General features: G+C 37.9%; 1 protein-coding gene across 10 annotated transcripts in view; it reads left to right on the top strand.

Annotated features, from left to right (window-relative positions):
* The window catches only part of TBL1XR1 (TBL1X/Y related 1), a 119077-nt gene that overhangs the window by 69284 nt on the left and 37770 nt on the right, over nt 1–12023 (top strand). For 6 of the 10 annotated variants that reach the window (XM_080410016.1, XM_080410022.1, XM_080410019.1 and 3 more), the window contains one exon: nt 9677–9744. The exons of the other annotated variants lie outside the window; for them this stretch is intronic. The gene's annotated coding sequence lies outside the window, so the exon portion shown is untranslated. The remainder of the gene's footprint in view (nt 1–9676; nt 9745–12023) is intronic. 10 annotated transcript variants of the gene reach the window in all.

Raw genomic sequence — 12023 nt, 5'->3', positions numbered from 1 at the left:
ACCTTGCCTCCTGTCTTCTGTCTCACACTTAGACTCATTTGTAAATTGGTAAGTGTGTGATACTTGCTCTTTTAATGAGTTCTTAAATGAATTTGTAATAAGGCAGGGAGATTATGTGATAGATGCATTATACTTCGAATGTGTTTGATATTTTTAAATCTGGTTTGTGACATACCCAAACATTTTAAAATGCATTCCGCTAAACTTGATAGAGCAATGCTGCGATACCCCAGGCTGTGACTGCTGGTTGTGAAATTTGTGTGCATCATCTTTGCATCTTGTCCCTCTTGTGCAAGTATCTTTGCTGTGAGCGCTCAACTCATGGGGAACAAAAAAATTTTTTCCCCGCTATCTAAAGAGTTGACATCATTCATTGAGCTAGCTGTCCTAGGAGGTTTACACTGTGTCCTAGAAGATGCTAGCTATTGCTGGATTGAAACCCTTCTGGCTGTTGTATGTGAAACTCACCTGTTAGCAGAAGCAGCAGCAGTACCTTTGACCACATGCTGTATCTTCTGTGTTAAGGTCTTCTCGGCATTTGTTGCAAGTGTGAGGAGAAAACAGTGTTAGTGCCACCTGTCTCTAACAACAAGCAGATGTACTTTTCTGTCTTTTAATACCCTGTACTTTGGAGGGTAGGGCACTACAGCTGTTTGCTTGTTGGAGGGCACGGTTGTCAGTGATGGAGGAGGCATAGTGCAGGGCTTTGAGCTTTCATAGCCCTCCTGGGCTTCCAAAGGTGAGGAGCTGTTTGTATTTTTTCTCTGCTGCTGGTCTCCCCAAAGCTGTGTGTCTGCATGTATTCCAGCACCGTTCATAGCACCATCGTTGTGAAAGAAACAGTTAAGGATAGACAGACTCTCTGGAGCAAGCTTCTTACTTCTGTTTCCTTGCAGATATTAAAGAATTTCAGTTTTAAGGTGTTATTTTTTTCTAGCTCTAATGTATTTTACCATGCACAGTACAGCTCTGGGCAGAGAACCAACATAAAAACAACATGTGTTACTGATGCAGCGAGCCTTAACTGGAGAGGCTGGTGTCTCCAGCATCCATTGCTTGAGATCCAGGCCATTTCAAGAAGTGCTTAAGGTTCAGTTATTCTCCATTGATGAAATGTGACTGGTAGTGTTTGTCCAAATCACAGTGGTCAAAGGAAGGACGGACACTGCTAAAGCATTTGCCTGTTGTGGTGGGAGTTGTGTATGTAGGCAGATAATGAGGCCCATGTTTAAACTGCGGGACACTTGAAGCATGATTTTCTCATTTCACAGTCAGTGTGAGGCATGTTGGGAGTGACTGTCAGGGGTTTGTTTTGAAGTGTTTGTTCCCGTATATTTTTCTGACTTTTCATGACAGTACTTATTCTTACTTTCAGTTCCATGTGACTCGGGGAATATTGTATCTATGCATGTGCTTATTGCATGTTGTCCTGTATGTAATGTAGTCCTGTTGATTTTACTGTAATAATGAGAATCCATCACAAGGTGCACACTTAATCTGCCAAGATCTATAGACAAATTTTAAGATTTTGTAGTAGTTTAAAAAAACCCCAACCTCTAATGTTAAAAATTTACAAAAATTCTATTGCATTTCAAGTGGCAACTTCAATGTTTTCTCCTCTGCTAAGAAGCATATCTGCCCCTGGGCAATGCTGCTTGTCCTAGTAATGTTTACTTCCTAATCTTTTCTATCAAAAATAGTAAACTGTATTTGTCAAAGCTATATTTGTGGCCTAATATAGCAGGCCACAACTCTTTAAGCATCTTAAAAATTACCTGTATGCCAATCCTGGTACTGCAGTGAAAGCATCTGTCAAACTCTGTGCTCTGGGAATATTAAGCAATAATTCCTGTACAAAGTTCTTGTGTTTTGAACTGCTGCTGATCTACCAACAAATTCAAGGAACCTCAGCTGCCCCAGTAAGAATTGCTGGCAAGGGCAATAGGCAGTTACGTGTGTTGGAATTAAAAGAGTTAAGTTCCTCAGTAACTGTCACACCTACATAAGCGTTGAGGTACAGAACCTTTTAATTGCTGGGTTTCATGTTTGGTTTGGGATGTATAGACTTGAAATACATTTTCCCATCTGAATAGATTGTTTACCTTTTCTTCTTGAGTTTGTCTCATGTTCCTTTCGGTATCTCAGTACATGCTTCTTCAGCGTTTACAGGTCTCAGGATGGTATTTTCCTACACAAACAAGTACCTTTCTGAATAGCACCAGAAATTAGTGTCCTTTTGCAAACATTTTTTTAATCTCATATTATTAAAGGCCCATTGAGTCTGAAAATTAAGTAATGTAACTTTCTGCAAACACGCATATTTTTCAGTGTAATTGGAAGATGTTTTGGATTACTGTCTTTAGGCCTGTACAGCCAAGAAACCAATTATAAGCATGGTTAGAAAGCGATAGCGTGCATTAGTCAGATTATAACAAGATTCCAATAATGTAAAATTGCTGCACGACAAATTAGTTTGTATAGATTTTGACAGTCCTTTTGCCCTTAATAAACTAAATTATTAAGCAATGCACAGCTGCAGTGCTTCCAAAATTGGAGAAAAATAGAATCATATTTCCTTGTGAAAATCTTTTCCATAAAGCAGAACCACAGGGGTTGGTAAGCTTGGTTTGAGTTGTTTGGTTGGCTTTGTGAATCCATCTGTCCCAAGATGATTTTTGTCTCCATAAGTAGATGATACGTACGTGACAACTGCTACTTGAAAGACTTTGTCAGGCACCTTCTTTTTGCTGTTAGTTTTGACAGATGCCTTCACAATCTCTTGGGCTCCCATTAAGTAAATGAAGGTTTGGGGGTTTTGCAATGTAATTTATGAATAAGTGGTGACTAGATTAATGCTACCTTCTTAATTTCACTACAAACCTAAGCCAAGAGTTTAACTCAAGTCTTCTGAGAGAATACAAGAGCTGTGTTGTAACTCCATATACCCATTGAGTTGCATCTCTGAAATCCAAGAACCTGCCTTTCCCTCTAGTAAAGTGTTACTACAGTGCTATAAAATAACAGAAAATATACCTGAATCCTAGAAAGCAGGCTATTCAGTCAGTAGCTTTATTATGCTTTCATGTTGTGAGCTATGTTCCAGCTGCAGGTTTGAAAACCACTGTGGCTGCCAAATGATGTTTGTATCTATATTGGTGAGTCTCTATTGCAGTGATATGAACTTTAATTAGATATGACATACTTACGATACAACCTGCTTCCTGCCCAATTTGGAACAAAATCCCACTATTTTTACTTGCATACCAAAGTAAGATGAAGCCCAGTTTGAGGGGTGTGCTCCATTCCAGAAGTGCCACTTGATATTTATTTGAAAGGAACAGAGGCTCCCGCAAGACATGGACACTGCCCAGCAGTTTGGCTCTTGCCTTCTCACAGCCCAAGAGCAGCGAGGGCAGACCTTATTTCTGAGTGTCTTTGACTGCTGTCACTTGCAGTGTTTCAACTCTCACACCTTTCTCCTGGGAGAACACGGTGACACTGGCTTAACAGGGGTGAACGGAAAGATGAAGGCTGCTCATTTTCTGTATTTGTGGTGGGGTTGAACCTCTGGTCATGAATTCAGAGGCAGGCACGAAGTATGTAGCAGCCCTCTGCTCTGGGAATGGTGACAGTGATTATGGTTGATGCCGTAAAGTAAGCTGCTTGAGATTATATGTAGAATGACAAGGGGGCAGAAAAAGATATTTACTAAATTTTAAAATGGTAAAATTGAGGATTTTCAGGAATGAGAAAGAAGACCAGCTTTGCAGTGCTTTTGAGTGGCTTACATTTTGAAGGCTGCTTTTTCAGGAGAGAGATATGATATGCAAGTTCCAGAGATAATTTTTAATGAGTATGCGAAGTAGTGCCTGTAGCATTTGCAACACCAGTCGTGAAACAGGACCAGTAGAAGCAACCTTTAAAAAATGAAATGCTCCTGCGTTCCAGTTTGGTAAAAATCATTCCTGTGTTTGATTTTCTTCACTGAGAAAAATAAAACTTGAAGGCTTTAGGCCAAGCAGTTTGAATTATGATCAGGCCAAAGAATTGGATTCTCTCTCAAATAGAAAGAATGAGAATTGCATTGTGTTGTTTCCAAAATAGTCTGACTGAGTAACTTTATAGAAATGTATACAAGTAATATCATGTGATAGGTGGTATATAAGCAGTCTATGAAAAAACAGCAATACATACCAGTTTTTTGGAGGTATGCTGCAAAATACTAAAGAAAGGAAGGAATGGAAAAAAGCCTGTCTTCCATGCATAAAGAATAATGGGACAACAGGAAATGCAAGTCACTTAGCTCCAGTTCTTTAATTCCTGCATCATTTTCATTTAGTGTTTGAAAGACATCTCATCTGAAGAATGCGCAACACAATAAAGCTCAGAAACCTGTCTCCTCAGTATATGCACCGAAGCTCATACAGATGTACACACTGCTGCTTCCTTGATGTGCTGTCAGCAGCTAGTCAAATGTAAGACTTTCTGAGCATCATCAATGCTCTCTGAAAATATCCTCTGCACTGGGAATACACGACTTCTTAAGTCGTTAAAAGGATGAATTACGGAAATTACAGTGGATGAGGAAGAGAAGATGCCTGTTTGCTTGGGACGTTGCCTTGAGGTAGTCAAAGCAGAACATGAATGTTTTACAGATAAAGATCTTAAACTTCATAGTTTCTTTTTCAGAACCTGGAATAACTGTTTTGCTAACAAGTAATGTTTACTAGTACAGTTACACTTGAAGATGCAATATTGTTGAAGCTTTGCTTATCTCTATAGCATTTTAATCCATGTCTGGTTGTCATCTACCTGGGGAGCTTTATGGATCATGTTAGTTGGGCTGTAAGTTTACAGGTTAAAATTTTCCTGGTTTTTTGTTTGTTTGGTTGGTTTGTTTTGGTTTGTTTTTTTTTTTTCCCCTTGATTATGGTTATGACCCAGAGACTTCTAAACTTCCATAGTACTCAAACTTCCCTGTGTACATTTTACCGTATCAGAACAATCTCACTCAGAGTCCCTTTTGGTCGGATTAGAGCTGTTAGTGGTTTTGAAGTCTTAACTCTGCGATGAGTGTTTGTGTTTTGTTCTGAAATTACTGTCTGCTGTTATCAAGGAAATAACACTTTTATCATGTTTACTTTGTGATCATAAATATTATTCAGTGAATTGTGTTCTTAAACTTTGCATGCGATAAATGATTTATTGTCAGTTTAACTTCTGATGCTGTGTTTGGTTGTGCTGTGTGTAAGCTTCTGAATTATAATGAAATGTTTAGCAATCAATGCAGTCAGATTTGCTTACGCTTCTAGAGTGATTCTAAGAGGCAACATGAATTTTTCAATGCAAGACTCTGGTTTATTCCAAGTCACTTCTCCTGTTAGTTGTGTTTTTTCTCAGCTGTGGCAAAAAGTGGTGCTGTTTGCAGAGTCAAAATGGAAAAGCAAATCTTGGTTTTGCAGATGAATCAACCCTTATTTTGTTAATGTATTACTTGGATTTCAGTTCTGCTGGTGACATTTGTTGGTTGGATGGTCTTTGAAATAGGGGGATTAGAGGGAATAAATCGTAGTGAGCAGATCAAGTATCTCAGTGGTAACATTTGGGTTTATGCAAACAGAGGGAGAAGCAGACCAGAAATTATGCTGCACTCACAGGACAGACTAAAAATAAGGCCTTATTCATGCATTGAGCTCGCATGGCTTTAAGTTCAAGAGAGAGACTTACATTTTCATTTAATGTCAGTTTATACTGAATTATTTTTCTGTACGCATGCTTTTCATCGGCTTGGTAGCAGTCTTTGCTATAGTCGTGCTCTTCATACAGGAAGAAAACAACATCAAATACTATTAACAGGTGGTCTAGTGGGGAAGACAGCAGTAAACACTACTTCCTAAAAGCAAATCATTCCTCTCTCCCAAACGGGCCATATGCAATTTATAAAATGCATATCAGTACTTTTTATGAGTACATAATTTACTTTTCTGTCTTTTTCCCCCTAACTATACATGATTTATTAACAAAACAAGCAAAAACCCTAGACAGTCATTCAAAAAAGAAATGTTACTTTTGTTGAAAATCAATTTGTGATTATTTTTTAAAAATGGCATTGACTTAAGAAGTCCCAATCTAATAGTAGTAAGGATTTCAGCTACAAGTCATGGAAGAAAAGAATCTGTGATGGAAATTGTGGTCCAAAAGCTTGAGAGGGTTGCAAACAAAGCTATCCCTTTAAAAGATTAAGTCAATCTAGTTTAGATAGCTATATCGCTGCAATTTAGAGAAGTACAAGACACTTTTCCCCTGTGTTTCTTTCAGTTAGCAAAATGGAAAAGGTTGTGGAAAAAACCCCACCCCTGAAATGGGTAAATAGGACTCCGTGCTGATAGAGGAGCACGCTCTAGTGGCAGATTAATCCAGCGTGGCCTTCTCGGGTACCCTGGCTCCCAACTTCACCGATACTAATAAACTGCTTCAAGAGAGAGAGTGACATTTCACAGAATCCTTTTAAATTTATCGTTTCTGTTGCTGTCCCGTGCCAAAATAAGTGCAGTATGTTTACATGTGGCATCATCACGTGTATTGGTGGTAGTATGATAAAATTCCTGCTCTGTAATTAATCTTGAAATGGGGAAGTAATGTATATTTTTGTGTACTGTTTTTAAATGTATAGCTATTTTAAGCTGCAGAGGGGAAGATTTCATGCTCACGATGCACAAATTCTTAGGGAGTGTGAGCATTTTAGTAACAGATACAGTCGTTAAGCTTGCCAGTGAGCGTCATGTAACATGTTGGGTCCTCAAAATCATCCACATTTTTGCAGTGTTTTCTGTTCCTGTCCTCTCCCTGAGGCTGGTAAATCTCTTTAGCCCTTCACTTCCTGCTCAACTCTGATTTTTTATTTTTTTTTTTCTTTAATGAGACTGTAGGTTTTCAGTTTGATTCTTTTCAGATTCTCTGAAAAATACATGTAGATAGGCATCTTGTATGAAAGAAAAAAGACTAATCAGGTACCTACGAAACAATCTGCAGCATTACTGCAGTCAAAGTCTGAAGAGTGGATGTAGTAAAGGAAATCCTACCCTGTGATTATAGGTGAGCACTCTGTGATGTGCTTCATTTCATCACATCGCTTGGTAGGAATATAATTAAACATGAAGTTTTTATCCTACGTGCTAGAAATTCTGTTCATATCACTAACATACTAAAAAAAGGGGGTGAGGGGAACATATTTTCTCTACGTAATGTGTCTTTGCAGCACAAGCAGTAAATTCTACTGATATTTATTAAACAGAATAAAAGTGTTTCCAGGATAAATATAATTTACGGGATTCTCTGAAGGTTACCTTATGTGGTGCAAGTGACTGCAGAAGTAGCTGGCTATTAGGGTCCATCTAAAAAGTTACTTTTGTCACTTAGCCATTCTTAAAGGATCTGCTAAGTTGGGCCATGCATCCAATTCTTGCTGTGCACCTCTCAGCCCTCTCCATCCCGTGGCAAATTAGTTAACTGTAAACAGGTTTCTTGGTGTTGTTGTAGGGAGGCTAATGCAATGATGAATTTCTGATGCTCTGTGTATGTTGTGTTTTTGTGTATGCTCTGTGGGGAATTGTGGAGAGGAATGGAATTCCTCTTAAGGCAGCTTCTGTTGAGACTGTGGTGGTATACTGCTCTGCTGTAGGGCCTCCTGGGTCTTCCTCCCATTTGGTGTCATTTTGGGGGTAATACCAATTATTTTCTTGAAACAGTTTACTCAATGAATGAAACATACTCAATGTAGAAGTAAAATTTACAAAGTTCAAAGCATGTTAAGTGTTGAAACTTATTTCTCCCTCTTGTTTGTTCAGCCAGCAGGATCAGCATGCCCTTTTAATGACCTTTTGCACTATCATTCATCTTAAAGTTAAACTTTTATGTGTTTTAAACTTTGCTTCTGATTTTATTATTATTATTATTATTTTAATTTAAATTTTAGCAATACAGTTGATACATACAATCAAGGCAGTAATAGCCTCAAAGAGAATTAAAATTACATTAATATAGGACCATGACCTTTTCACTTACCTTGTGAGCTACTGTCAGTAAGTGTTGTTACAGGGAAGGACCAGGATGCTTTTCAAGTCCAGGGTGGTGGTACTGGAGTGTTTTTCATAGAAATGTATTAATGAATAAACTGACTTTATTGTGAGGAAGCTGGCAGTCGTCTCCAATGCTTTGTAGCATTTACTTCTCACACATCTAGGTCATAGCATTTGTATCTTCTCATTCTGAAAAGTAGAACCATGAATATGTAAATATTAATTAAACAAATGCTGCAGTTTCTCTGTACGTGGAGGCTGTAGTGCCATCAGTGGTTGTGGCATTCTCCTTTCTCTCGCCCAGGGCTCTTGCCATATTTTAAGAGACAAATGACCATTCAGCTGTCAGGGACTCTGCAGGAAGGAGGGAGAGGTTTATTTGAATCTTTTGGGAATTTAAACATGGAAAATGATCGCTGACCAAAATATTCTGTAATTCCTCAATCAACACAAGGAAAAAACATTTCCAAGTCTTTTTCAACTTAGTAACAGACTAAATAGCTGAGGGTTTCTTGGAGGTCAATGATTATTTTAAAGATGAGGCAAAGTCTTAAATGCTACATGCTGTTTAAGGCATGTGTCGCCTTCCTTGGGTTTAGTTCTTGTTTTAAGGAGGTATTTGGAAAGTGTCAGTGTTACTAGTAATGCATTTTGTGGCCTTTGTGGCTGGAGTTTGGTATTTAGAAAATAGCTTGCTGTTTTCCTGAGCTGCTTCCATTTGGGGCAAGATTATCTGTTTTACTATTAAGTATGTTCTGCTTCAAACAGTATTTTTTTGATATGTGGATTCTTTTTTTTGTGGTGCCCAGACGATCTGCCTGTGCTCCTACCTTTAAACCTTTCTCCTTAATCTCTTTGTTTATGTAAAATCACTCTTAATGATATAATCTGTGATGAATATTGGTGGTAGGAATCGATGTGTTATACAAATACAGAATGGGTAATTGTTCTGATCACAGGTGCATAATGTACTTAACTCCTAGGGAGTGTTGGAAGTTTTCAAGTCACTTGGAGAAATTAACTCCATGAGGGTATTTTAAGGATCCTTTCATATAACATATTCATTTAAAGTTGTTGGTGTTAAGTTCAGATCCAAAGTGATCAATTTTGAAAACACTGGGTGGTTTGATCATGGCCTTGTGCTTCCTATTTTTTTATCTTCCTACTGAATCATTTTAGTTACGTACTTTAGCTAACACATAAAGTAAGGTACTGCATCAATACTTAGATGTTTATAAACTTTAATCTGGATTCTCATAAAGTTTCCCTTTGTCAATATGGGCAGCCAAAAAGAACAGAAATTCCTTTAAAGCTATCTGTTCTGTGGTAGGGTTTTGTTTTCAACAAAAAAAGTGAGAAAAGCATAGACTTGAAACTGTACCTGTACTTCTTTGGAATACTTTCCATGTAAGTAATTGAAAGGTGGTCTTTAATTTTTGCTTGATTATTTTCTCATCTAAGCATATATTGCAATCGGTAGGAAACAATGTTGTTTTAATGCTTTAGTAAAAAGACTGGTAGAAAAATAGCTTTTATCCTTTTTTCATCCTTTAAAATAAATATTGATAGAAACTATCATAATATGGTTTGTGTTACAGGTGGTGTAATACCAAGGGCTGTACTGCTGCCACATCACAATTTTGTGGGGTTTCAGAGAGTAGTTCTGGTAAGGACACTCAATTATCTATTTATTTGTCATAAAAGTGGACTGATAGTTTGGTACAATTTAGTATTAGTAATTGCAATTATGTGCATTTACAGTATTTGTTAGGTATCAGTTTCTGCAGCCCGCTGAATCTTTTCATTAAGTGTTCTTTTATTCAATGGTCTTCAACAGCTCCTTTTGGAGCTGTTATTGTCTCATGTAAATCTGTATTAATTTCATTGAGAGTTGTTACGGTATAACACAACAGCTCACAGCATGGAAATATTAGTAAACAGACCTTTTGACAAAACACCTTGTAAAAACTATTGTCTACTTGAAGTGTGGAGTTGCTATTGTTTAGTTTGTATCAGTTTTTAAAAGGGGGAAAACTTACTGTGTTTTGATTATGGTATGGTTGGGTTTTTTTCAAGTGCTAAAGTCCTGGCTTCCTAAAGGAAAATAAGAATATGTGATTCAGAGAGCAAATATCCACACGATGTGCTGTTACTGGTCTCCTCTTCTTAAATTTAATGCACACTCACAATTTTGCAGTTATTTTCTTTAAATGCATGTAACTGCGATCCCTCTATCATTTCTTTTGATTTTTGCATACTTTCCTTAAACATATTTCCTTATCTCTTCTCCATGGCTAGAGTTGCAAGGGAGATGAGATTACGTTTTTTTTAATGAAGGAAAAATGCATTCTGAACCAGTCTACCAACAGCCATGCATAAGTATTGTGCAAGAGCACAATTGAGTATTTGTTCTTTCGGCGGTAGATAACAGATACCACATTGGTATCTGTAGACTTTTTAATATATGCTGTAATTTAACAAATGTCTTGTGGGTGTAGCAGATGTCTGTCTTTTTTTAAAAAAAAATCAGAATCCCTAAAAGTTTTTAGCAAGCTCTGTTTGTGTATTATCGTAGGTCTGTAGAGGGCCCTCGAAGACAGAGGGAGTTTGTTTTAGCAGCCCTTCCCTTGGAAGCAGACCCCCCCCCAGGCAGAGAAGGATGCTGCTGACTGTTCTTTATGGCCTTGCTCTTGCAGGAACTATTGTACTGGCTCTGCTCCAACAAATCACTTAAGCAATTGAAGTCAGTGGGACTAGAATATGTTCAAATTCTTCTTCTGGATTGATGTGTATCTATGCATACTTTTTTCACAAGTTCTCTTTTTGTTTTTTTTTGTTTTTTTAAACAAGGTGGGGTACACAAGAACTTCTCAATGGGGTTCTGTAGTCATTGTAAGAAGCTAGTAGATCTTTCTGTGTTGGAGGTATTGGGGGGAGGGGGGCCCTTGCTTGAGGAGGCTCTGGAGGCTGATAAATTAGGGAAGCAAAAGGATGCGATGTGAAGACGCAAGTGAATTGGTGTAAAGACCGAAGCCATTTTCCCTGCTGTCATTGCATTGGATTTGGTCTATCTAAAATACTTGGGCATGGTACTATTCACACTATATGGTTGCCAGCCCTGTAGGCACGTAATACCTTGAGTATGCACAAATCATGCATGTAGACTTACATTAGAGTTTCTAAATCTTGGAGTGGAAGAAAATAGGCTTTCAGATTTGTATGAGCAACGGCATTGTGAAGTTTTGAGTATCATTACTCAAGAATGTTAAATGACAATTCTGCAAAGTAAAGAAATCACAGCTTTATAAATATTGTAAGAAAAGAAAGATGATGGGAGCTCTTTGGAGTCTGAGAAATACTGAAAATTTTTCAAAATGTTGTGAGCAATGTGTGCAGTACTTATTAAAGTATAATGTCATCTGGAGAAGTCATGGACTTCTTGCTCTCTATCATCTCTTTGTTTTCAAATAATGCTCCTATTACTGGAAATGGGTGAGCAGAATTGTTCATGTGTGAAACCTGTTATTCCAGTGTTTGAGGTATGGTAAAGGTAACCTAACATGGTGGGTTTCTTTTTTTGACAATCCGGCCTATCTAATGTGTTTAAATCTGAACTAGCAGAAGCAGTTACTGTGATTGCTTAATTCTGCAAAAGATAGAGTAGAGGTCATTTGTGGGACAGTTTGAAGACCATTTCAGTGCAGCTGCCTGTGTAATAGTAGCCTGCAGTTATAAGACGTGGTGTGTTTCCATCTCTGCTGATGTTTTAACTTGACTAAGCAAAACTGTTTTCTCTACACAAAGCTGTGATCATGTTCCCAACTGCACGGTAGAGGAGACTGTTTAATTCAAAACAGCACCTTCTGATGGGGTGGGGGTGGGGAAGCCTCATCGGACAGACAGATGATATATCTTCAGCTTTTGAATAGTTTGCTTCAAAGGGGA

The sequence above is a fragment of the Falco punctatus genome (genome assembly GCF_963210335.1).
Source record: "Falco punctatus genome assembly, chromosome: 13".
Taxonomy (NCBI): Eukaryota; Metazoa; Chordata; class Aves; order Falconiformes; family Falconidae; genus Falco; species Falco punctatus.
Note: the sequence above shows the minus strand (reverse complement) of the source record. Positions and strands in the feature narration are given on the sequence as shown.